A 26,014-nucleotide genomic window follows, 5' to 3' on the forward strand; every position below is an offset into this window, starting at 1 on the left:
TAAGGCCTTCACTAAGCCTACACTGGGGGGGGTCGACCTAAGATACGCAACTTCAGCTACGCGAATAGTGTAGCTAAAGTCGGTGCATCTTAGGTCGACTTACCTGGCCGTGAGGACGGTGGCAAGTCGACGGGGAGCGCATTCAGGGATCAATTTATCCACATCTAGATGAGATGTGATAAATCGATTCCTGATGGATCGATCTCTACCCGCTGATCCGGCAGGTAGTGAAGACCTGCCCTAACAGTAGGAAATTTAGGTATGTTTTTAGCAAACATGTTGGCTAATGTGTTAATTAATGTATAATTAAACACCAGCTAGCATCTAATGTGGACAAAAACAGTGGTGGTTAAAATGGTTGTTGGCTGGCTTCAAGAAACCCTGATTTATTTTACTTGTCAATGCAAAGATCCACCAAAGATGCATCAAATAACGTTGTGTGTAACGCTGATTAAATGCTTGGAATATTTAATGACTAGAAGCTTAAATTTTTTTTTACTGGAAAAATCTAGATTGGGGCCAAATTGTGAGATATCAAAACTATGGCTAAAACTTGGCAATAGTATTTGTAGTAACAGCTCTACTTAATGGCAGAATATTTGTTCTCTCTTCATTAGGGGAAGGGACCACAACTAATAAACAGCTAAAATATTTTTTTTGCATCTATACACAGTACTACACAAATGAAAGATAATAATTGAAAAATTATGTTAGGCAGTAAAGACTCATCATTGTAATGTTGTAAAGCCAACATACCTTGGTGTCATTCTTGACTGCACACTCACCTTTCATGACCACTTCAAGAAAGAAGCCTCCAAAGTGAAGACTCACTTTGATATTATCCTAAAGTTAGCATGAACAAGCTGGGGATCAACTGCTGCAGTGCTATGAACATCAGCCTTGGTCCAGGTGTACTCAGTTGCAGGTTACTGTGCACTGGTGTGGACAAGAAACTGTCAGACCCAACTTGTGGATAGGCAGCTGAATCAGATCATGTGAATCATCATGGAAACTTTAAAATCAATGGCTTTAATGTGATTTTCTGTATTAGCAAACACCAGACCTCCAGCTATCCATTGAGATAGAGCCACAGCACAAGAACTTAAATGTGCAGACTACCCAGAAATTCCCATGAAGAAGGTTATGGGCAACATACCCCAACAATGGGTGAAATTGAGAAAATCATTATGGCCCACCTCATGTCTTTGGGAATGGAAGGTGTCTGGACATCATCCACCATTCCAACTAAGCACATTATCACTGAACCAATAAGCCACCTGCCTAGTTTTGCCCTTCCACACATACTTTTGTCCACATTGAATCACATGTGAACAAACCATGCAAGATGCAGATACTTGATGCACAAGTGGGAAATCAAAGACTTCCTTTTGTGTGACTGCGGCAAGAATATCCAAACCAGCAAACACATCATAACACAGTACCCCAAATATGGATTCAGTGGTGAAATGGTGGCATCCTTTCATCTGCGAGAGATGGTGGGAATTGCAGCCTATGATGTACATGGTTTGCAATGCCTCATGTGACTGAATAGTCCAATTCGAGATTTGCATGATCTTTGGCGGTTATTGCAAATGTATGCATCTTGGTTGGGAGCTGCTTGCTTCCTGTGGGCTTTTTTTCTTTTCAAACTGTAGGAGCCAGTTTCTGTCATGGACTTTGATACCACGATGGAGAGGACAGCATCAGTTGTTACAGTCACTTGCCAAGACTTCCCATTGGTCTGGATTAATTCCAAATTCCTTCATATCTCGCTTGCATATGTCTTTATAGTGAAGCTTGGGTGTCCTGTTGTTCTTGTTCCCCCGATAGCTCCCCATATAGCATGTCCTTGGGTATGCATCCATCTTCCAACCTACTCAGATGGCCCAACCAGTGCAGTAGTCTTTGCTTGAGCAGGGCTGTCACACTTGGTAAATTTGCCCTTTGAAGAAACTTTGCGTTGGTGACTTTATCTTGCCATTTGGTGTTGAGTAGGCGGCATAAACAGTGTATGTGGAAACTGTTTAACCTTTTCTCCTGATGAGCATAAGTTGTCCATGTTTCCCCACCATACATAAGACTGCTGAGGGTACAAGCTAGGTATACTAGCATTTTGGTCTTGATGGTAAGCTTTGAGGTGTTCCATGCTCTTTTAGTTAGCCTGCTAAAGATGGTGGCAGACTTTCCAATGTGGACATGTAGTTCTTCATCCAGTGAAAGGTTGGTGGTCACTGTAGAACCTAATTAGCTGAACTCCTGGATTGGACTTCTGAACTTCTAGCTGGTTTGCATTTAAGGTAATTGAAGGATCTTGTGGAACCCTCTGTCCTAATACAACCATTTTCTTGATGCTGATAGTGAGAGCAAATGCCAGACAAGCACTTGAAAGACAGTCCATGAGTTCTTGTAGTAGATCTTCATTGTGGGCTATGAGGGCAGCAGCAGCAGCAAATAGAAGTTCCCTGATTAGCACCTTTTTTACCTTGGTCTTTGACTTAATTCAGGACAGGTTGAAGAGTTTCCCAGCCAATCTTGTGTGGAAATACACCCCAACTTTCATTTCCGTATGAGGAGAGATTAATAAGACTGGGACTTTTCAGCTTGGAAAAGAGACGGCTAAAGGGAAATATGATTGAGGTCTATAAAATCATGAATGGTGTAGAGAAAGTAGATAAGGAAGTGTTGTTTACTACTTCTCATAACACAAGAACTAGGGGTCAACAAATGAAATTAATAGGCAGAGGGTTTAAAACAAATAAAAGGAAGGACCTAGGAGTCCTGGTTGATCGTAGGATGACTATGAGTAGGCAATGTGATGTGGCCGTTAAAAAAGCTAATGCGGTCTTGGGATGCATTAGGCGAGGTATTTCTAGTAGGGATAAGGAGGTGCTAGTCCCGTTATATAAGGCGTTGGTGAGACCTCATTTGGAGTATTGTGTGCAGTTTTTGTCTCCCATGTTTAAGAAGGATGAATTCAAACTGGAACGGGTACAAAGAAGGGCCACTAAAATGATCCGAGGAATGGAAGGCCTGTCTTATGAAAGGAGACTTGAGGAGCTCGGTTTGTTTTCCTTAACCAAAAGAAGGATAAGAGGAGATATGACTGCACTCTTTATATATATCAGAGGGATAAATACCAGGGAAGGAGAGGAATTATTTCAGCTCAGCCCATGCTACGGAGGAAGGCGAAAAACCTCCAGGGCCACTGCCAATCTACCCTGGAGGAAAATTCCTTCCTGACCCCAAATATGGCGGTCAGCTGAACCCCGAGCATGCGGGCAAGACTCTCCAGCCATACCCTCTGGAAAAAGGTTAAGAATATCATATCATTGACCCATTGTACTATTTACCAGTGTGGCACTTAATTGACCTATTGACTAAGCCCGTTATCCTATCATACCATCTCCTCCATAAACTTATCTAGCTTAATCTTAAAGTCATGGAGGTCCTTCGCCCCCACTGTTTCCCTCGGTAGGCTGTTCCAGTATTGCACTCCCCTGATGGTTAGAAACCTTCGTCTAATTTCAAGCCTAAATTTCCTGACTGACAATTTATATCCGTTTGTCCTCGTGTCATTTTTTTCAAACCAGTCCTTTTTTGATGGTCTCTATGTTGTAGTTTCTGGTAGTAAGTTGATTGCTATAGAGATAGGATGCATGGCACTAATATCTATCAACACAGATAAACAAAAGTTTTATGCAAGCTTCGGTACCTAAGACAATTGAACCCAACTGTTGATGCAACAATTCCAGTCAATTTTGTATTGCTGTGGAAGAAGCAGTTAGAGGGTCACATGGCTGATTCACCCTAATGACATGTCAGTGAGTAAAATAGTATATCCTTGTCACCTTAGTTGCTTCAGAAATGGCATAATTCTTGCTGGTTAGTGGATGACTGCAGAGTGTCCCCCCGCCTACTTTGGAGTCTAACTCCTTGTTCATCTGTGAAGATTGTGATGTTTAAATGAGGCATGAGCACAGCCTGTAGAGTTGCTCTCAGTCATCTTATTCTATAATGAATAATAAATGCAATATACGTACAAGATGGGCACATGTTATTGCATTCAAAATACCATGTTTAAAAAAATTATGCCTGATAAGCCAAAGCATATGTTATAAATTACAATGGAAAAGGTAAGATGCTGCTAAAGGTATGTGAATGGATTGGCTTACAGAGATATATGATCATTCCCTTTTCCTACCCTTTCTATTGTGTTCTTTCTTTGCTTTTCTTTTGTGCTATTTGATATCTGGCTGGTAAAAAGGGTATTCTTAGAGAGTCAGGGTTACAATCTGTAATACTGAGGGATCTGTATACATGTATAATCACCCTGGGATTTTGGGAGCTATTCCATTAAATATAGATAAGAGAACTCACTGCTATGATATAATGTTTTGAAGAACAAAGAATTCAAACTGAGATTCCCCAGTCTCCAGTGGTCTAAAGAAGACAGCAGCAGCCCAATGACTGATTAAATGGATATGGAGGCCAGGGCTCTTAGTGCTCGTGTATGAATTCAGATGCAACAAAACACCTATTGTCTATTTTGGAAAAAAATACAGCTCATTATCAGTTATAATTTACTTCAAAATATCCTAGAGTGCTAGTAACTGATAATTTAATTTCCAGAAAATAGAGGATTACAGCCTAGCTCTTTCTTTTCTGAAATAATTTTTCTTTCTATTTTCAAATAATATTTGTAGAAAATCTTTCTCTAAGACTTCCCAGTTGAGAGAAGATAGCACCCTCCTTTTTTAAAAAATACAGAATTTCTGATACTCTAGACTTCCTGTGTTTTCAGTCACTATTTAAATATATTAATCCATGTTTCATATTCAATTTTCTTCCACAAACAGTGCGATTGCCTATAACACCAAAAGCATTAAGACTTATCAATAATATGGAACTTGATCCAAAGCCCACTGATGTCAGTGAAGAAATTCCAATTGATTTCAAAGGGCTTTGTATACATAGGGCCCTGGGGTCTCATTCTGTTACCCTGCACCTTGTGTAGTCATTTTCACTGCAAAGTAGATGCAACAAGCAGCCATTCTGATTGAAGTCAATGGAATTTAAGCAAATGCTTTGCTGAATTGGGGTCTTAATGATTCTAAGATTACTGGCTGAATTTCCAAGGTATAAATTGTTAGAGTAACTAGCTGTCATACAAGGTACTTGTCACAGATTCCATACTATTCATAAAAGGTGCGTGGAGTGTGCAGGGTAGTGGGTATACAGGAACGTTACATTGGTTGAGGATTCCTTAAATGTGAATTTCCTTAATCAAACCTTTTCTTTAAATTTTAACTTTAACATATTTCCTAGCTTTTATCAGTTCAATTTTTAAAACTGCAACACTTAATTTTCCCTTTAAATTATTGACACTTTGTCTGCTTTAATTCCATCTTCACAAAGTTTTTTTGTGTGGGAATAAACATTTATTTACAGTCCTTTAGTCTGTAATCCATGTGACACACTTCATTAGTCACTGTGTCAAATGCCTTATTTATATTCAAATATATTCTGGTTTGGAAGGATTAGATATTTATTGGTAAATGTTGAGAAACATTGATTTCACTCCACACACAAACTGACAAAAAACTTCCATTGATAATAATCGAAATGCACAGATAGGCAAAGGAAGAAAAATTCTGCTTGAGAACTTATTTGAGTTTGATTTAAGGATACTTACTTTGTATATTTTGACATGTGATATTGACAATTGGTGCTCTAACAGTTATAAAGGTTTAACTTTATGAATTTCAATGTCTGTTGTCACTAAATAATTCTGAGCCTCCCATAATTTCCCACTAGTGGGAAAATTGAAATAGATAAAAATTGGGGAAAAAATGCCTTAAAACCCATAATTTTGTGCAACTGTAAAAATGTAAATTGATCAAAATCGGAAAAAACCCTTAAAAATAAATATTGATATCTGTCAAAATTATATTTAAAAAATCAAATTCTGACAAGCCTAAATCCATGCACTGCTTTTCCTTTCTCTACTAATTTTGAGGTTGTGTTATGAGCTGCCCCAGCAAAGCCTCTAAGCTTGTTTGGTAAGATCTGTTCTTATCCTTCCATGCTGTTTATTGCTCATGGTTTTATGATCTTCTGGATTTTTGGTGATTTTTTTTCTTCTCTCACTATTTGCTCCATTATTTTATTTGGGATATTGGTTTGACTTTCAGGATAGTCCATATATGCCAGCAATGTTTTCTTGCAGTAAGAAGTAAATGAGACAATCAGCAATCTGGAACATGTTGAGCTAGAAGTGCTTTTCACTGAGATGGCAGACTAAGAACATTTCTGTGTGGGTCCCAAAAAGGGCAGACACTGTACACTGCAAAACAATTAACAGAGTGGCACAGATTAGTAAAGAGCTAAGAATCATAATTCAAAATGATCTGGACACATTGGAGAAATGGTCTGAGGTAAACAGGATGAAGTTTAATAAAGACAAATGCAAAGTGCTCCACTTAGGAAGAACCAATCAGTTTCACACATACAGAATGGGAAGAGACTGTCTAGGAAGGAGTACGGCAGAAAGGGATCTAGGGTTTATAGTGGACCACAAGTTAGTTATGAGTCAACAGTGTGATGCTGTTACAAAAAAAGCAAACATGATTCTGGGATGCATTAACAGGTGTGTTGTGAGCAAGACACGAGAAGTCATTCTTCCGCTCTACTCTGCGCTGGTTAGGCCTCAACTGGAATATTGTGTTCAGTTCTGGGCACCACATTTCAAGAAAGATGTGGAGAAATTGGAGAGGGTCCAGAGAAGAGCAACAAGAATGATTAAAGGTCTTGAGAACATGACCTATGAAGGAAGGCTGAAAGAATTGGGTTTGTTTAGTTTGGAAAAGAGAAGACTGAGAGGGGACATGATAGCAGTTTTCAGGTATCTAAAAGGGTGTCATAAGGAGGAGGGAGAAAACTTGTTCATCTTAGCCTCTAAGGATAGAACAAGAAGTAATGGGCTTCAACTGCAGCAAGGGAGGTTTAGGTTGGACATTAGGAAAAAGTTCCTAACTGTCAGGGTGGTTAAACACTGGAATAAACTGCCTAGGGAGGTTGTGGAATCTCCATCTCTGGAGATATTTAAGAGTAGGTTAGATAAATGTCTATCAGGGATGGTCTAGACAGTATTTGGTCCTGCCATGAGGGCAGGGGACTGGACTTGATGACCTCTCGAGGTCCCTTCCAGCCCTAGAATCTATGAATCTATAAACCATGGGATATGCCCCCTGAAGTCCTACTGCCCCACCTGGGTGGTACAGCACCAGTGATGATATAACTGCAGGGTATGATTCTAGTGTGGCTTGCTCACACTCAGGCTAAGCTAACCTGGATTCCCAGACCCAGGTGATTGGACCCAGGTCAATTCTGCAGTGAAAACATACCCTGCAAGTCAAAGAAACATTGTGGCTGCTCTAACTTGCACCAGGGCCACTTTGGTCCTCTGGCTGGCCCAGAATCAAGGGAGGCAAAGGGAACTCTAGCCAGCATTATGCCTCCCCACCTAAGCTGTGCCAAGCATGAGCTCCTCACAGCTGATGACTGTGACTCCAGAGTGTCACTTTGTGCCAATGTGGCAATGCTTTTTTGGCACCTGCAGATGCTCTAACAGAGGAGATTCAATAGCACGAGCCCTCAAGATTTTTCTGTATGTACTAGAGTGAGTTAGGAATGACCTACATTAGGAAGTTGTATCAATCTATCTATGCAGTTCAGGAGTGTGACTCTACCAATATAGTTAGACTGATACAACCCTTAGTGTGTATGCTATAGAGGTATAAAGCACCTTTATACTAGTATGAGTTATCTCCCCTCCTGTAGGGAAATAGAGATAAAGGTTTAAAGCACCTTTTTACCAATATAACTGCATCCACGCTGCGGGGGGAATTGCACTACTTTAACCATACAGCCATAGTTAAAGCAATAAAACTCGCTAGTGAAGATGAGGCCTTATTCAAAAGAGAACTTTCTCATGTATTTCTCCCACTTGGAAAAGTTGCCTATGCTTTCTTTACAAACAAAGGAGAGAGCAAGAATTAAAGAACCTGAGCAGGGATTTATACTACATTTTCAAGTGCTCTTGCTTGGGGATGGGATTTTGAAGAATGTCTCTTTGAAAGTTTCTACTGCCTTGTGCATGAGAAAAGAAGGATCTCCCACTGGTATTCCCCAGCATGTAAAAATGTCTAGAAACTCTGATACAACTACATCAATGCAAGGAACTGAGACAAGTGCTTAGAAACACTTACAGTCTTAAAAAGGACTGGGACCTTAGGGTCAAGCACTATAAACTCATATGTAGAAATACGTAGTTCTAGTCTCAGAGTGGGTGAAAGAAGCGTGACCATAATCTAAAAACAGATTTTTCATTTCTTTTTGATGTATTACTCATGGGGCTCATTTAGCAACTGAATAATTCAAATCAAGCTTTCTATCAAGTGAATTAGACCAGTCTAAAAATCAGCAATATTTGTAGAACTAATAAGCAATTGCCAGAATCATTTTTAAATATTTACTAAGAGTAATATGATACCAGCAAATGATATAGTTAGCTACTTAATTGCTATCTCTAGCTCTATCTTGGCACAAAAATCCTTTTACTGAACATAAACTTCTTTGAATAAAGCGCATATATGAAAATGCCATAATATGACTTTGGAACTTATACTATGTTGTTTGCTAATATTTTTAAAAGTTCATATGAAATAATTGCTAGGAGTTATTTCAGTAACATTGATATTACCTTTAGCATAGTGAAAGTGAGTATTATAATTAAAAGGAAGCTCACTGTAAGCTTAACCTGCTCAGCAAAGGGTTTGTAACCAACAGCCTAACTGGGGTCAAGTAACCAAATAGCTTCAGTTAGTCTTGAACTTGGCGATTGAGTTTCTGGTGAAAAAGCTCTGAAATCTACTGAAATCAACCAATATTCATAGCTGCTATTGTCGTGAGATAATATTTCACTTTTGGGGGGTGGCAGGCAGTCTTTACATGCACAGAATGCAGTAATATATTTCTTACCACCTGTGTCATGTTTCCCTCTTACTTCCTCTCATTTAGAAGGTAGATGTAATTCTTGGCTCAGTCAGTCCACCGCTGTGACAGATCTGGATGGTTCCACCAGCATAGTTTGATGGCATCATCCTGGAGTCATAGAATTAGGAACCTTTGAAAATGTTTATTTTCAATAAGTACATTTATACACCTACAATTTTTAAGTGCTTGCTTAGGAATGTCTGGTGCCCTCCACGTATGCTGATGGAAATGCAGAGGACACCATAAGCCAGGAGAAATCAGGTGGGGGAGGTACAGAAAGGAGGAACAGTGGTTCTTCAGCATACTTTGCCCCGCTCCTGCCCAATTCCACAGAATCTCCTGTGTAGTCTGGGCTCTGATTGGGCTGTGAGGTGGTAGGGCCAAGAAGGAGTAGCTCCACCCAGCACATGACTAATCTATCCTGGTGGAAATACATTACTGTTGTTAAAATATAATTCTGTGTGTGTGTAAGGCTTAGATGTGGGCATGAGATGATTTAGAGAATGACAAACATGCCAGTAGGGATAGAGGGAGAGCCAAGAGGGCAGTGAGGAGTGGACAGTCCATTTGTGCGCTTTGAGTTATCTCCCTGAGGTCCATGGGGTTTGCCTCCTCATTTCATTTCCCACAGTGAAGGGAGTAAAGAAATCTGTATTCTTATCCCTGTAAAAGGGGCCAAGGTTTTACAGTGTAAACCATGCAGCAGTAACCCACACTAACAGTGTGTCCCTTTGTCCATCTCTCTTGGCTGGATAATGTATAGAGGTTTAAGTATCTGGTACTGCATTCAAGCTAATGGACCTGGTCAATGCAGGTAATAGCGGCTTGTGCTTTTAGATCCAGAGTCTGTGTGTTCCTTTCTTTCAGATGACTCGTCCAAGGGTGCTGCATTACAAGCAATAGTCCATATGTGGAGTTGAACAGGTGTGGCCCTCTGAAACTCAGACCGATTTTCCTTACCTGGGGCAGTCTGTGGCTAGACCATAGACAGAGGTTTGTGAGTCTGCTACTGCATGTAAGCTATTGAAGATGGTCATTTACTCAAGCACTTGAGGCTTCTGTCTCTTAGAGCCTGTGTTCAGTCCCCCACCGATGGTGGATGTTGGTGCTATACATAGAATTGCAGAGTGTTTTACTGAACCTCTCTTAGCTCCCTTCTCTTAGCTTTACTTGGACACTGTTTACACCTGTTTGGTTGTTGCCATTCTGTTAAATTAGGAAACCAAAGCAGAGCAAGTGTTTAACTTCCTGCTTTTGAGCTTGGTCCTGCAAAGAGGGAGCACTCTGGCCCCTATTTAACAGAGCACTTTAAGCATGTGTGTAGTGCCAGTGACCTCGATAGGAGTGCTCATCTACTTAAAGTTCTGCACATGCTTTTCAGGTTAGAGGGGAGAGTGCTCAGCACTTAGCATGCCTTGCCCTTTAAGTGCAGGGGGAGGCTATATTTTTAGTTTCATAAAGGGTTAAATCCTGACTGGGGCAGTGTGCCAGCAGTATTTAGGTTTAAGAGTTCTGATAACACTGGCATAGCTTATATGTGTTAGTCCCAATAGAGGGCCTGATCCTGCATGGTGTTGAGTACCTTGAACTCCAGCTGAAGGCAACAGAAATTGAGGGCACATAGTGTCTTTCAGAATTCAGACTAAAACGATAGGTAAGAATGGAATCATTGTAACCAATCATGCTTGTGATGACGTTATTTATATAATCTGCATGTCCAGGATTTATAAGAAAGCATAATCTAATGCGTTTTTGGTAGCCAGAATTGCATGTACCCTGTATTCTGTTCTGACGTCAAGAATTTAGTAAATACCATATTTAAAGGTCTGTGGTAATGCGAGTGTTTGAGGGGCTGGCGATGTAGTGTGAATTTAATTAAACTGCAGCATAAAGAGAGTTAGAGCCAATTCACTTCCAATTCATGTAGGCTGTCTGAAGTGGGTAAGTAATATCATCCTCTGTTTCATTTTCTCTCTTCGCCAATTGCACCAACAATTTGGCATGCATAGTAAGAAGTTATTATGGATTCTGCTGAGACAGCCCTGTTGCATGGTGCAGATAACACAAATCTTGTTAACAATCTGACAAAATATAAATGGCTTCATAATATACTCCCATCCCCTTAGTACCTCAACTGCTTCAAAAATGTTATCTGGCTGCTGCAGGGGGTTAAACTATGCATCATGGAGGATGAATTTTAGCACCACGCATGGTTATATCTCACCAAAAATATGAATGTTTTTCATAGCGCAAAGCAATAATTAAAGTCAGTCTTCGGTACCAAACACAGCCATGGCCATTCATTTAATTATGGGCATATGGGGAAAATGGTAAAAGATAAGTTTTAAAATAGATACTAAAACTGTTGAAATGAAATAATCTCTCATCCACAAATATTTTTGTGAATAAAAATGTCAAGATTAGCTCACTGTGATTCATGTCTCTGGTGATCGTCACAGGGTGAGCTGCCCTTTTAGGGCCTTCGGGCTCAGCCTGGCTTAGTCCACTTTTCCAGATGGAGGGAATTAAAACAAAGGCAACATAATGGGGAACATGTCACCAAGGGAAGAAGGGACTAATTGAAGCCCAGGAAAGCTGGAAGCTGAGGACAAAAGAAGGGCTAATGTGGAAAGGAAAGACCCCGAGAGGAAAGGTTATGCCCAACAAGAATATGGGCTGTTCTCAGTGCTAGCAGATGACAGAACAAGGAGCAATGGTCTCAGGTTGCAGTGGGGGAGGTTTAGGTTGGATATTAGGAAAAACTTTTTCACTAGTAGGGTGGTGAAGAACTGGAATGGGTTACCTAGGGAGGTGGTGGAATCTCCTTCCTTAGAGGTTTTTAAGGTCAGGCTTGACAAAGCCCTGGCTGGGATGATTTAGTCCTATGAACAGAAAAAGTTACTGAATAAATTATTTGTTCAGCTCTAGAAGTCATTGTGAACACTTTTAGAAACATATAAACATCTGTTGAGTAGATTTATCCTTTACTGGTTTGGATTACATCATGCAGCAGATACTCTTCTTATCAGCACTATTTTATATGAAAAATATTTGGATTATTAATAACAGCTTTGTAATAAAGATGTTAAGAATATTACAGTGGAGAAATTTGTTTGATTCAGAGAGGTATTGAATATAATTGACCTTAAAAGAATTTGTGGATGCTCATCCTCCACATACAGGTTCAGTCCTGGATCTCTTTCATCACAAAATACAGAATATAGTGTAGTAGCAAGTCAAACCCATATTTCCAAACTGCTCCTCATTTCTATTCAAGTGCTTTTGACTTCTGTTTGCATATTCTCTACTGCTCTGCAAATTAAGCACCTTAACTTCCATAGCACAAATGACCTCTCAGAATGGACTTGTAGGAGATCTGCTTATAGTTCTACTTAAGGAATGTTGTTACTTGCAATCTTTACCTATAAAAAAAGAAAAAAGAAAAGTAATAGGTAGTGTGTGTCAAATTATTCATGGCAAATAAATAATTCTGTGAATGTAGCCCTTTTCATCTTTAGTGGACTGTTTACAAACTGATTCTGATTTTTAAACTTTTGCTACATAGTTTGGGTGAAAAATTTTCATCCTGTGAATTATTGATGAACAGTACTTCCTGGGTCACAATCTGCTACACTTATTCATGTGGAGTTGTACTTTACCCTGAGTACTCCAGTTTGGTCAATGGGGCCACTCATCTTGAATAAGGGTATAAGAACATAAGAACATGAGAACGGCCGTACCGGGTCAGACCAAAGGTCCATCTAGCCCAGTATCTGTCTACTGACAGTGGCCAATGCCAGGTGCCCCAGAGGGAGTGAACCTAACAGGCAATGATCAAGTGATCTCTCTCCTGCCATCCATCTCCATCCTCTGATGAACAGAGGCTAGGGACACCATTCTTACCCATCCTGGCTAATAGCCATTTATGGACTTAGCCACCATGAATTTATCCAGTCCCCTTTTAAACATTGTTATAGTCCTAGCTTCACAACCTCCTCAGGTAAGGAGTTTCACAAGTTGACGGTGCGCTGTGTGAAGAAGAACTTCCTTTTATTTGTTTTAAACCTGCTGGCTATTAATTTCATTTGGTGACCCCTAGTTCTTGTATTGTGGGAATAAGTAAATAACTTTTCCTTATCCACTTTCTCAACATCACTCATGATTTTATATACCTCTATCATATCCCCCCTTAGTCTTCTCTTTTCCAAGCTAAAGAGTCCTAGCCTCTTTAATCTTTCCTCGTATGGGACCCTCTCCAAACCTCTAATCGTTTTAGTTGCCCTTTCCGAAACTGGCTCTCTGTTTGTAATGTATGACTACAACTTCTTAAACAGAAGAATAAGAGATGACAAGTAGTGAATAATGGGTAGCAATTACTCTTGTTTATGAGTGAATACCTTTTGTTTCCACGCCAGTACAGGTATTCAGATGAAAAACAGCCCTTCAGCAAGCATTTGTGAGAACAAAATCTGTTTGTATGAATACTCACGAATAACAAGTTATGAGAGATATGAGCATAGCTGAACTGAACAGCCACTTGGAATCTGAATGAATGTTAAACGCTGAGGTAGAGCCATAGCCCCTCATAAGGGAAGCTTTGTTAAGGCAGCAACTGAGAGTTCCCTTGTTCTGGAGTATTTCAGAGAGGGTTTGGGGCAGGAAAAGGAATGGGGTGCATTTCTCTCCAGGGATCGTGGCTGGCAGAGAGAGCCCTCGGGAGCCATATCTTCTGGCACAAAGTAGAGCATTCCTGAGTTATTTTGGCACACCTTGGAATCAGCCCACTCTGACATTGTCTACACTAGAACTTACTTGAGTATAACTTACATTGCTCAGGGGTGTCAATAATCCACACCCCTGCGTGACCTAAATTATGCCTACTTAAGCACTGGTGTAGACAGCACTATGTTGGCGGGAGAGCTTCTCCTGCTGACAGAGCTACCACCTCTTGTGGGAAGTGAAGTATTTAAGGCGATGGAAGAGCTCTCTCCTATCGGCTTAGAGCATCTTCACCAGATGAACTCCAGCGGCACACCTCATTGGTGCAGCTGTAGCATTTTTAGTCTAGATGTAGCCTCAGATTGTGGTATTCAACCAAATCTAGTAACTGAAAACTATTCAAAAAATCTCTGATTGAGGGAAGTAAACATATCCTGAATATTTAGAATGTTAGTTTATGCAGGGATTTGGAGCAATCAAATTTTTGAATTGCTCCGCTCTGGCTCCGCTCCAGCTCCGGGCTCCGCTCCAAAGCCCTGAGTTTATGTCCAGTTCTACACTGCTATTGGTAACTTTGAAGCTGATACTGAAGAAAAGGCATGATAATCATGTCACTGTGGAGGATAGCTAGCGTAATCAAAAGCTACAGTGTACTTTCACACTACATCTCTTGTAATTTACAGTGTTGTAGTCGTGTTGGTCCCAGGATATTGGAGAGACAAGGTGGTTGAGGGAATCTCTTTTGTCAGACTAACTTCTGTTGGTGAAAGGTGTTGTGCAGTTTTCCTTTGAGGCTGAGGACTGAGAGGTCAGGTATGAAGTGATCGTCTTGTGACCATGGGTGATATGGTGTTTTTGTCTTTTATCATTTTTCTGTGTGAGTTAATTTGACACTGTAGTGATTGTCTGGTTTCACCCACATACACCTCTACCCCGATGTGACGTGACCCGATATAACATGAATTCATCTATAATGCGGTAAAGCAGCGCTCTGGGAGGTGGGCAGGGCTGGTTTACCGCGTTATATCCGGCAGCGGGGCTCGGGCGGAGATTTAAAGGGCCTCGAGCTCCTCACAGTGGCTGGAACTCTGGGCTCTTTAAATCACCACTGGAGCCCTGCCACCGCTACCCTGGGGTTCCGGCCGCGGGTCTCGGGCAGTGCTTTAAAGGGCTCGGAGCTCTGGCCAGTGTGGGGAGCCCTGGGCTCTTTAAATCACCATAGGAGCCCTGCTGTTGCTACCCCGCTGCTACCCCAATATAACGTGGTTTCACCTATAACACGGTAAGATTTTTTGGCTCCTGAGGACCGTGTTATATCGGGGTAGAGGTGTAGTTGTTATTGGGGCATTTAGTGCACTGTGTGGGGTACACCACAGGTTGTGATCAGCATATATAGGACCAATGGATCTTGAAAAGTGTGTTGTGAGGGATATTGATCATTGTAGCAGTGGATATTTGTTTGCAGGTTTTGCATCTGTTATTCTGGCAGGGTCTGAGTTGGTGTAGTCTGGTCTGTGGGAGCTTGCTTCTGATGATGAGCTTGGTGAGGTTGGATTTTTTTGGGTTTTTTGAAGGTCAGAAGAGGGGGTTCAGGAAAGACTGAGTATGGGTTTTAATTGTTTAATGATACCACATATGAGTTCCAGTGTGAGGTAGTAGGTGACAACTAGGGGTTTGTGGTCAGAAGGATTTCCCCCCTATATTGAAAGTTTTTTCAGGGTATTTGGGTGGCCCATTCCATGATGCAATCACTTCTCTGGTGGATTGTCTATGGTAAAGGCAGTTTTAAGTGTGTTTAAGGTGTATATCCCAGACTTTCTCCTTGGAGCATATTCTGTGGTATTTGAGGGTCTGACTGTAGATAACAGATTTCTTGGTGTATTTGGGGTGATTACTGCATCTGTAGAGGTAAGTGTGGTAATCCACGGGTTTCTTATTTATAGTTGTCTGTACGGTTCCATTGTTGAAGCTGATTGTGGTGTCCTGTGAGTTGATGCTAGTGTGGGATTGTTCTAGAGAAAGTTAGATGGGTGGTGGTTGTTGAAGTTGTGGTTGAAGTCTATGAAGGAGTTTAGGTCATCTGTCCAGAGGATGAAAATATCATTGATGTATAAGTATATCATTTGTTTTGTGGTGCATTTGTCCAGAAATTCTTCTTCAAGGTGGCCAATGAAGAGGTTAGCATACTGGGGAACCATCCTAGTACCTATGGCTGTTCACATGGTTTGGACAATGTGTTTGTTGTTGAATGTAAAATTGTTGTGGGTGCTGAGGATGAAATTTAGCCATGTATTTGGGGTGGATATCTGAGTGTTGTCCATTGTCTTGTAGATATTTGAGGGAGGCAGAGATCCCATCATCATGAGGGAGGATGGTGTATACTATAGTAAACATCTTTTTGTTTGTGTCTTTCTGCTATAAAATCTCAATAAATAATATTTTTGTGTTATATAAGCAGAATTGGTTTTGAGCAAAAATATACACACCACTGTCATAGAATCTGCATGAAGCTTTTTCATCTTTAGAACGGCAAGGAAAATGTAAGTTAATGGGCTGTAGGTATGGAAACCACTATGGATACCAACTCTTTCACAGACTTTTCAACAAGCTCTATTTCATAGCCCACCTTCTATCCTCAAAATATTGCAAAACATTAAGATACAACATTAGTTGTATGGTAACTGTATAAGGCAATAATACTACTCTGTTCATGCCAATAAACACACACAGCCCTGTAGGTTAGGAACTCATGTTGGGAGAGAATGCTGCCCTGGACACTGGTTATGTATTAACTTTTACATGGTCAGCTATCATAAATGAGGGAATACCCCTTCTCACGTGACACTGAAGTACAGCACCTATGTCTGTATTGCACTGGATATGCCTTCTCTTTATGACTTCTCAGGTTTTACCTATGTAGTTAAAATTACCTTTGTACAATAGCACAATTTGTAAGACAGAGCGACTTCTGCTTCAAACACTTCATATGAAGCAGAATTGCACTACTAGGTCTGAGGTCAGAATGAAATGTTCCTCGAAAATTCACAAGATAACCCCTTTCCAATGTATTTTCCCATTCAATAGGAACTTGCTTCAAGTATGAAGATGACAAAATTGAACTCAGTGAAAGGACAGGCAATCTTAGAGATTTCTCTGCTTTTGAGTACTATACTTTGCCATTTTAACATCTTTCTAACATAGACTTTTGTGTTTAAAATATACTCTTAGCCCTTTTGACCCGGGCAGCTAGGTAGTTTTCAAGGTCTAAAAGGTTGTTCTCAGTAAGAGGAGAAATTGATGATGGAGTCATTTTTTGTTGTTGTTTGTTGTTTTTTTATGCAATCCTCTTTATTTACAAACTGTGCATAAAGTTGTGTTTTCCTGAACACAGCAGAAATCAAACAAGGAAAGAGTTTATTTGCTCCTAGCTCCTAGCCCAGACAGCACTTAGCCCAAAAGTTTTCTTAGCTTTTTCTCAGGGTCACACTACCAGTGCTTGTGTGTCTGTATTTGATGCTTCTTACTGCTTTCTGTCTGCTGTGTGTTTCTCACTGCATCTTCATACACACACAGAGAGAGAGAGAGAGAGCTCCAGAAAACAATACGTACTGAAACCCATCCACCCACATTGTTCATTTTCTGACCAGCCCTGCATGCCCTGTGTTTTGGATGGTGATTCCTATAGTTTCAGTTTTCCATAAAGGAGCTTGATTGTTTCCTACTTTTATTCTGAATGAAGGGCTGCAGATATGCCCACCAGTTTCTGAGGTTTAACCCAAACCCAGCATAACAGTATATACAATATGTACAGGAATCAAATCATTCACTACTGAAATGTAGTCATTCTGAAGAGGCACATGAAAATGTTTGACACTCTACTGCAGCACTTCCCAACAATTCTGGAAGTAAAAAATAAGATATTGAATCCTATCACATTTAGGCCCTGATACTGCAATGAGCTCTGTGCAGACAGATTCCCCTTGCAAGACTAGGGCCTTAAACTGTAGGAGGAATCAAGTTAAGTTAAATCGAAACACTGACTCGGACTGGAATTCAGCTAAAATGCCTTGGCTCAGTCTTACAAAAAGTGCAGTGGGATCCTTAAAAGCCACAGCTGCACAAGACATCTGCTTAACATCTCATCTGAAAGAGAGAGACATTACGGTAACTATCATTTATTAGAAAAGAATTGCAAAAAGAGATTATGCAGTTACATTTCAAACAAGAAACAATAGCAGAGATCTCTTCAGTATACCAGTCTAAAATAATTTGCCATGCATTAAGCATGACCATTGTGTTATTTTCACAATGAGATAGCTAATGGGACTACAATATGAGCAGGCTTTGGCCTGTATCTATGGCCTGTAACTAATACACCTTTAAACATTTCTAATTCTAAACAAATTAGAACAAATGAGAATTTTGGGCCATGACTGGCATATCTAGTTTTATACAGTGGTCTGTTGGGTATGTGTGTCCTCATTCATAGAATCATAGAATCTCAGGTTTGGAAGGGACCTCAGGTCATCTAGTCCAACCCCCTGCTCAAAGCAGGACCAAACCCAACTAAATCATCCCAGCCAGGGCTTTGTCAAGCCTGACCTTAAAAACCTCTAAGGAAGGAGATTCCACCACCTCCCTAGGTAACCCATTCCAGTTCTTCACCACCCTACTAGTGAAAAAGTTTTTCCTAATGTCCAACCTAAACCTCCCCCTCTGCAACTTGAGACCATTACTCCTTGTTCTGTCATCTTCTACCACTGAGAACAGTCTAGATCCATCCTCTTTGGAACCCCCTTTCAGGTAGTTGAAAGGTAAGAGTCTATGGCCCTCTGAAAAAAGAATACATGGGATTTCTGAATAAGGACTCTCCCTCCTTTTGGACAACCCAATCATGGGGACTCTATACTTAGCTGAATCATGCCCTTGAATTGTAATGGCAGCTTCGAGTGCCCATAAATCTCATGAAAAATGTGTGGGCACAACACCATTTTAATATATGGAATGAGCATAGACAATTGGCTAAAAACTATGCATTAATTTGAGATATTAAGTATCAAATACTTGCTGGATTTAAATATGTGATGTCATTTGGGGTACAATGGAAAAAATATCTTTTGCTAAATTATCTAACCAAAGTAATAAAAAGGATCCTGCTTTCCTAATATTATTTCCTAAAATTATACTGTATCATGACTCATTCAACATTAAAACAAATCATGCATTGGAGAAAAGATAAAGAAAGCTCATGCTGGGCTCTAATGGAGGAGGAGTAGTACTTAAAACCAATTCCCTTAATTTGTCCTTCTATTTGATGCATTAAAGTAATTCATATACTAGTCCAAACATGATGTGTCATGTTGGCTACAGAACTGTGGATTTTTGTTAGTGAGAAATCTGAGGTCTAATGCTCTTTTCACCCACAGCTCTAGTATGCTACAACTCGCTTTTAAAATGTACTATATATATTTACATTTTATATATTTACATATATATACCAGTCTAACTAGATATAAAATTGTTTAGAAACTTGTCTGTTGCATCCCAATAGCTTTAAACTTTGTAGCCTTTCAAACAAATACAACTTAGATAAATAAGCACAATAGAAGTATCTTATTAACTATGATGATTTCTTTTGTGGTAGCACCTTGGGGGCCCTCTGTTTGGACTGGAGTCCTTTTGTCTATGCACCATACAAATAAATAATACAAAACCTGTCTTTCCGCAAACAGCTTACAATTTCTAAATGATTTAGAGAAAGGTGAAGAGTGGGTGGAATGGGAGGACCCCAATGCTATAATAAGTCAGGAGTGGATGTGTAAATTAGTCAAAAGGGAGATTTCAATAGTCACATGTTGAGTCTGCAGTGGAGACCAAAGAATAGGATTTTGCTGGAATAATATCTTAGAAGAACCATGGGGAAAGAAATAAAATCCAAGGCAATAGATTTATTTTTACTGAGTTGAATAATGTTTTTATTGAGCCTCTCTTGGCTACAGAGAAACATAAGTTAGAGATCACAACCAGGGGACTCTACAAGTATGGGCCTGTTGCTGCTCCTATTGACGTCAATAGCAAAACTCCCCTGATTCAACGGGAAGAGGATCAGGCCCCTCCATATTGGAAGTGTGGCTTTATTTGCAGTGTGAAGCACTAATAACAATCAGATAAATACCTAGGTCCTCTTATTAATCTAGAGCCAAATTAACTGCTGGCATAAGCATGTGAAATTTGATTGTCTGGAACAGAGTTTAAGCACTAAGCTACTGATCACATACCCTTTCCTGCTCTCAGATACTTGAAGTAGAGGCTGTAGCCAAGTGAGGTCCTTTTTATAAATCTTCTGTACACAGCACCTGTGGGAAATTGGCAGTGCCTGTTATTACTACTTCATAAGTTATGTCACTGGCATATCTTTGTGTGATGGGTACAAAAAAGATTTGCATTAACTAAACAGTTGCTACACAGTGTATCTGCCTCTGACCCAGATCTATGGCTGTGGCTGAGAAACACACAGCACAACTTAGCCTGCGGGGTTCATCCCAAGGTTGCTGTAAGATACCTGAGCTTGGGCCAGCTGTGCTCCAGGATGGCTCCTGGCGTAAGACAGAGGATCTCAAGGCTGCTCTAAATTATGCAGGTTGCCAGTTCTTGTTTGTTTGGATGCAGGGAAGCACTGGACATGCCCCTTTTGCCCAGCCTTGACTTCTTTTATAGGCTGTACAGAGATTTGTTGATGAGACTACATATGACTATTCTGTTGGGCCTTAATCCACCAAGGCACTCACACACGTGCTTAACTTAAAGCTTGTGTGAAGTCCTGCTGTCTCCAATGGATTATTCATGTACTTATATTGAACACATGCTTTAGTGCAGGGGTGGCCAACCTGTAGCTCCGGAGCCGCATGTGGCTCTTCAGAGGTTAATATGTGGCTCCTTACCTAGGCACTGACTCCGGGCTGGAGCTATAGATGCTAACTCACTGCTCACAGCCCAACCCCCTACTCTGCCCCAAGCCCTTCCCCCAAGGCCCCTGCCCCTTCCCCTGAGCCTGCCATGCCTTCCGTCCTCGCCCCCCCCAGCCTCCTGTGCAGGTGAAACAGCTGATTGCAGGGGGAGGGGGGAGTAGGCGCTGATTGGTGGGGGCTGCCAGCAGGCAGGAGGCCCTGGGAGCTGATGTGGGGCTGCTGATGTATTACTGTGGCTTTTTGTCAATGTACATCAGTAAATTCTGGCTCCTTCTCAGGCTCAGGGTAGCCACCCCTGCTTTAGTGGTTTACTAGAGTGAGGCCTTACTATGCAAATGTAAGTGTATTTTTATCAAATGTGAAATCCAAAATGAATGGCAAACAAAAACATTCTCTTACACATCCTTTACACTGTTTGTCGGAATAATGGGCCAAATTTTGGTGTTGGTTACCTGAGCTGACTAATAGCATTGCACCATGGCAACCAAGATCTGAATTTGGCCCTTCAGATTTTACCCCTCTGTCCTGAAAAATGTAATGTAATAGATGACTTTCTCACCTACTCACATTCACTGTATCTTAACAAAAACCTGCAAATGTCCAAGGTCTGCCCTCTGCAATGTGTAAATTGAAAAGATTAATAAGTTACCATTGACAGAAGAGAACTGGAAGATGCTGATTCCATTCTAGCATTTTGCTCTAGGGGTTAACCATGTTCTTCCTTTCTAACTGAAGGGCAGCAATTTATGTGGCAGAAAATTCAGACTTTTTACAAGAGGTGTCTTTGTAAACAACAGGGTTACACATTGTACAATCTATGCAGGAGGACCTTGTGGCCTATGCCAGAGATTCCATTACCCTCTTGAACCAGGTCAAATACTGAGAGGGGTCAATAGGCCCATCAGCTTTCTGAGGCAGAATAACTTATTGTCGTGCAGTGTGCTCTGTGTGGGGTCTTTCAGATGAGACCTAAACAGGAAGCACCTTTGTTTGTAAACATTTCGCTTGTTGGGAACATTCTGTGGGTGGGATGGGGCAAAGAAGTGAGAGGATATGGTGGAACAAAGTTATCCTAGGCCTGATCTTCCACTGGAATAAAGGACCTTAAAGAGTAGTGTGTGTTAGTTTCTCCCTTGTAGTTCTAACCTGCACTGAGGCTGGTCAGCATGGGATCAGGAAGCCACAACTAGTTCCCTGATGGTTCTTCCTTCTTCCCCGCATACTCATGGCTGGAGAAAACAATCTGCAGGAGCTAATGCAGATAAGAGTGAACTCAATTCACATATGAATGTATCTGATCACACCACTACAATCACATCCTGGGCACAAACTTAACTTTAGTAGGACCCAATGGTAGGTTTCACATGTGTCTGGTGCATCTGTAACATGTCTATCTGCAAGATAATGGTGATGACAGTAACTTCTGAAAGGAACATAGAAAAGTAGATTTTACAGAAACTCAAGATTACTGGTTTATAAAGGAGTGTTCTTTTCATGAGCACTCTAGAAGGAAATGATAGTTTTCAAGAGTCAGATAACAGCCCAAATTTCCATGGTGTATTGTCAATAACTGTGACAGTACAAGAGGAAAAAGGAAATTTTTATTTTTAATGTCTCCTATATACAAATTACTGCTCAAGCATTTTATATTCCCACTTAAACTGTATGAGTAATATTCTTGTGTAGTGATAAACATTAACATCCCTGCCACTGAAAATCTATTGAAAACTAATTTTCTAATCCTCAGTCTGCTGAACTGCTTGTATTACGGACCGGGTCTTTTCAGAAATGGGGTTTGAGTGGTTATAGTGATATCCCTTTCCTGCATTTATCTGTGGCCTCTTTGGTTAGCATGCTCTGCATTATTAAAAAATCTGACATAGTTCCAGCACTAAGGAATTGTACACATTCAGATCCTATTAGCATGGCTATGTTAAACAGTTGTTTTTTCCCATTTTGCTTTAATGGAATGTTGTGTTTTATTAATTACAGTGAGATCATTAGTATTTTTTGTGTCAAGCCAGTTTGTTTGTATAGAACATTTTCAGCAATTTGTTCATGAAGCTGAACTCCGGAACGTTGTTCTGCATTGTTTGACATGAGCTGAGCTTTAAAAGCATAAATGTTTGATATTGCTCTGCTGGGAAATATGTTTCTACTTAGCTGTTTTTTTGGAGTATGAGTGGGAGAAGCATTCCTTGTTAAGTTAGTTTTTTTGTCACAAAAACCAAACATGAGTTTGCATTACTGTTATGTTAACAGCGTGATTAAAACTATTAAGTTGCCCCCACCACTTTTGTTTTCTGTAACTCTCCTCCCGCATCCCTTCTGAAGACAGAGGTAGTAGTAATCATTACACTTAGAGATTCTGCAACTAGAACACACTTACTTTGTATTTACCCATGTTGTTGATGTCTTGTCCTCTAGAAACACGTTGTAAGGGGATTATATGTTCATACAAGGTATTTGGCAGCCCTACAAACTAAAGCTCTTCTGCCTTTCACATAAGGGGCTAGTGGATGCATATAGATACATAACATACATTACATTATTAATTACAATCCTAAAGTAATTGTGTACAACATTCTTGTTATTACTTTGGTCTTAATCATTATTAGGCATCAGTGGAAAGACAAAGAGTACCATTTAGTAGCTGTATTTGTAGAGAACGCCACCATGGCACGACCTGGTTGAACACAATGCTTGGTAGCACCTTCCATGCTATAAGAAGTGCACCTGTACACTGAATTTGGCAAGTTTGGTGAGAAAAATACACCGAGCTTCAGGAACAGTTGATGTAATCAGGACAAGTTCCAGCTGTGAGTGATACTTGCCTTATGTTGGGTCCCATGGCATGTGTTTTAAGAACACCTTCTTCTGCAGTAAGCTGGAAGCCCGAAGGCATCCATTAAACACAATTGCAACACATATGAGACAGGTGGGAAACTGTATGAAGCAGTCACTCTTAGCAAGAACGTTGTGTGGAAAGTAAAGTAAAGATGCCCACACTTACAATATTGCATATCACATTGAGTGTTACACTAAGAATGTATGTAATGTACTGCATCAAATACAAATACTGATTTTTACTCCTGCAAACTGTGAGACTCAGCTGGAGTTCATAAATTGCCTCACAGAGGCTCTAATGGCTGGGATGGTGGCCATGGCCAGTGCAGAAGCTAAGTGCAGAGAAATATGTGCTTTGAACAGGATTGAAGAGGAACAAGTACTTAGCAGAAAGACTCTTAAAGCACTTATTGAAGATGAACTGTGGGATATGAACGTAGTTTTTAGCAATCCTATCCACAAAAATGAATCACAGCACATATCCTTGAAAGCTGCAAAAGACGTGGCACTATCAAAAGTTGGAGAAAGCACTGATGTAAGGACTCTGTTGCAGATGCTAAACTTAGCTGGCAAAGTATTTTGTCCTGCAGTACTTGGGAGTTTCAACGATCAGTGCTGATGTAAAACTTGGAAAAACGATACTGCGTAACCTCTATTACTTCTTTATCTTGTGCATTGGTAGTTGCAGTGACTTCTAGCACCAGCAAATCTGACAGTAAGCAAGTGGAACACAAGGCTGCCATTTTCTCACAGAGCCTCATGTACAAGTGCTTGAGTGAAATGCAGGTTTGCCACACATACATGACAACTGTGTGGAACATGTGTAATCTACCTGCTAGAAGAGTTTTGTCATCACACGGCATAATGAAGCTGCTGCCTTGCTCTGTTCAGTGGAGTTTCTTCATAGTTCCCATGAGGAAGTTGACATTAAAATTATCTTGCATGCAATTAGTGCCACATAGAAAGGCACTACTAAACTCCGGATTTTTGCATATGGCACAGATGTTCTAGAGCTCTCTGTGAGATGCTAGGCAAGACTTCCACAAGATTCTGTTTTTGTGCCTGCTGCTAGGGGACATTAAAAGACATGTTACTGTTGGGAGGTAACACTACTGGAAGGCAGGCTGGAAAGACCAAATTATCTTACTGGAGGGCTTTTGATTCAGCCTCCAAAGACTCTCTCCTCACTCTGAAAGTGCTTGGAGTGGCTGAGACAGAAACTGATGAGGCCATAAATGCACTGAAGGCATTTGTACGCTGACAGGTTTCAGAGCAGCAGCCGGGTTAGTCTGTATCCGCAAAAAGAACAGGAGTACTTGTGGCACCTTAGAGACTAACAAATTAAATTTGTTAGTCTCTAAGGTGCCACAAGTACTCCTGTTCTCTTTGTATGCTGAGTTTACTATTTGAAGACCAACATTACAACACTTGAAGAGCTACTTTGGTGGACGTTTTCCAACAAGCAGAAAAATGGAGAAACATTTCCACTGACAAGGGGTGCATTTATACGTGATATCAAAAGGGCAAATTATCAAGCTATTGAATGGCTCTTGGATGATTGAGCACATCCAGAACTACCCTCCTCTATCAGACATAGCTGAGTCTTGGAGGATCTCCTGATCACATCAGGTATGCATGAATTATCACGAGCTTCCAAATCAATCCTTCAGCTAAACAAATGCTTATTTGCATAGACCAGATGCTCACCAGCATGCAAATGTTTGGCCAGAAGCCTGCCTTGTATGGAGATGCATGAGTGCGGCATGGATGAGAATCAGGGTGATGACATCTCTAGCAGTGGTGCCCTAAACGGAGATGATACCATTAATTATTTTGATGGATAAATGTTTTCAATGCTGCATGCCAAGGCTCACTTCCCTGCGATTAACAAAAGTCAGTGTATCCCTTTCTTAAAGTATAATTAAAAAGTTGCCAAATCACAAATGGTGACACCATTGAAATTATGTTTCCATAGATTTTTATGAATCAAATGACACCTCTCTTGCTCATGGAATGAGATTTTAATGCATTATGCTCCAAGACCAATGCAGAAGCTACTCCTTGCTTGCCTCTGGCCTCCTGCTTGATTCTCTTAAGAGTAGGCAGAAACAATGTCTTCTGTTTAAGGCCTGGTCTACACTACGGGGTTAGGTTGAATTTAGCCACGTTAGGTCGATTTTAAAATGAATGCGTCCACACTACCAACCCCATTCCATTGACTTAATGGACTCTTAAAATGGACTTTGCTGGGTCGAATTTGGTGTAGTGCGGACGCAAATTGATGGTACTGGCCTCCGGGAGCTATCTCAGAGTGCTCCAATGTGACCGCTCTGGACAGCACTTTGAACTCTGATGCACTAGCCAGGTACACAGGAAACGCTCCAGGAACTTTTAAATTTAATTTCCTGTTTGGTCAGTGTGGTGAA

General features: G+C 40.6%; 2 long non-coding RNA genes across 4 annotated transcripts in view; one reads left to right on the top strand and one right to left on the bottom strand.

Moving 5' to 3' along the window:
• The window catches only part of LOC120398294, a 177,364-nt gene that overhangs the window by 101,475 nt on the left and 49,875 nt on the right, over window positions 1-26,014 (top strand). The window lies entirely within an intron of this gene.
• Window positions 12,164-24,574, bottom strand: LOC120398293. Of its 3 annotated transcripts, XR_005594299.1 has the most exons (4): window positions 24,421-24,574; window positions 20,052-20,129; window positions 17,815-17,916; window positions 12,164-12,476 (listed from the first exon to the last, which is right to left on the bottom strand). It is a non-coding gene; the product is annotated as an uncharacterized LOC120398293 (long non-coding RNA). The 3 variants fall into 3 exon arrangements; XR_005594298.1 differs by lacking the exon at window positions 17,815-17,916; XR_005594297.1 differs by lacking the exon at window positions 12,164-12,476 and having other exon boundaries at window positions 17,101-17,916.

Source organism: Mauremys reevesii, linkage group 2 (assembly GCF_016161935.1).
Source record: "Mauremys reevesii isolate NIE-2019 linkage group 2, ASM1616193v1, whole genome shotgun sequence".
Classification (NCBI taxonomy): Eukaryota; Metazoa; Chordata; order Testudines; family Geoemydidae; genus Mauremys; species Mauremys reevesii.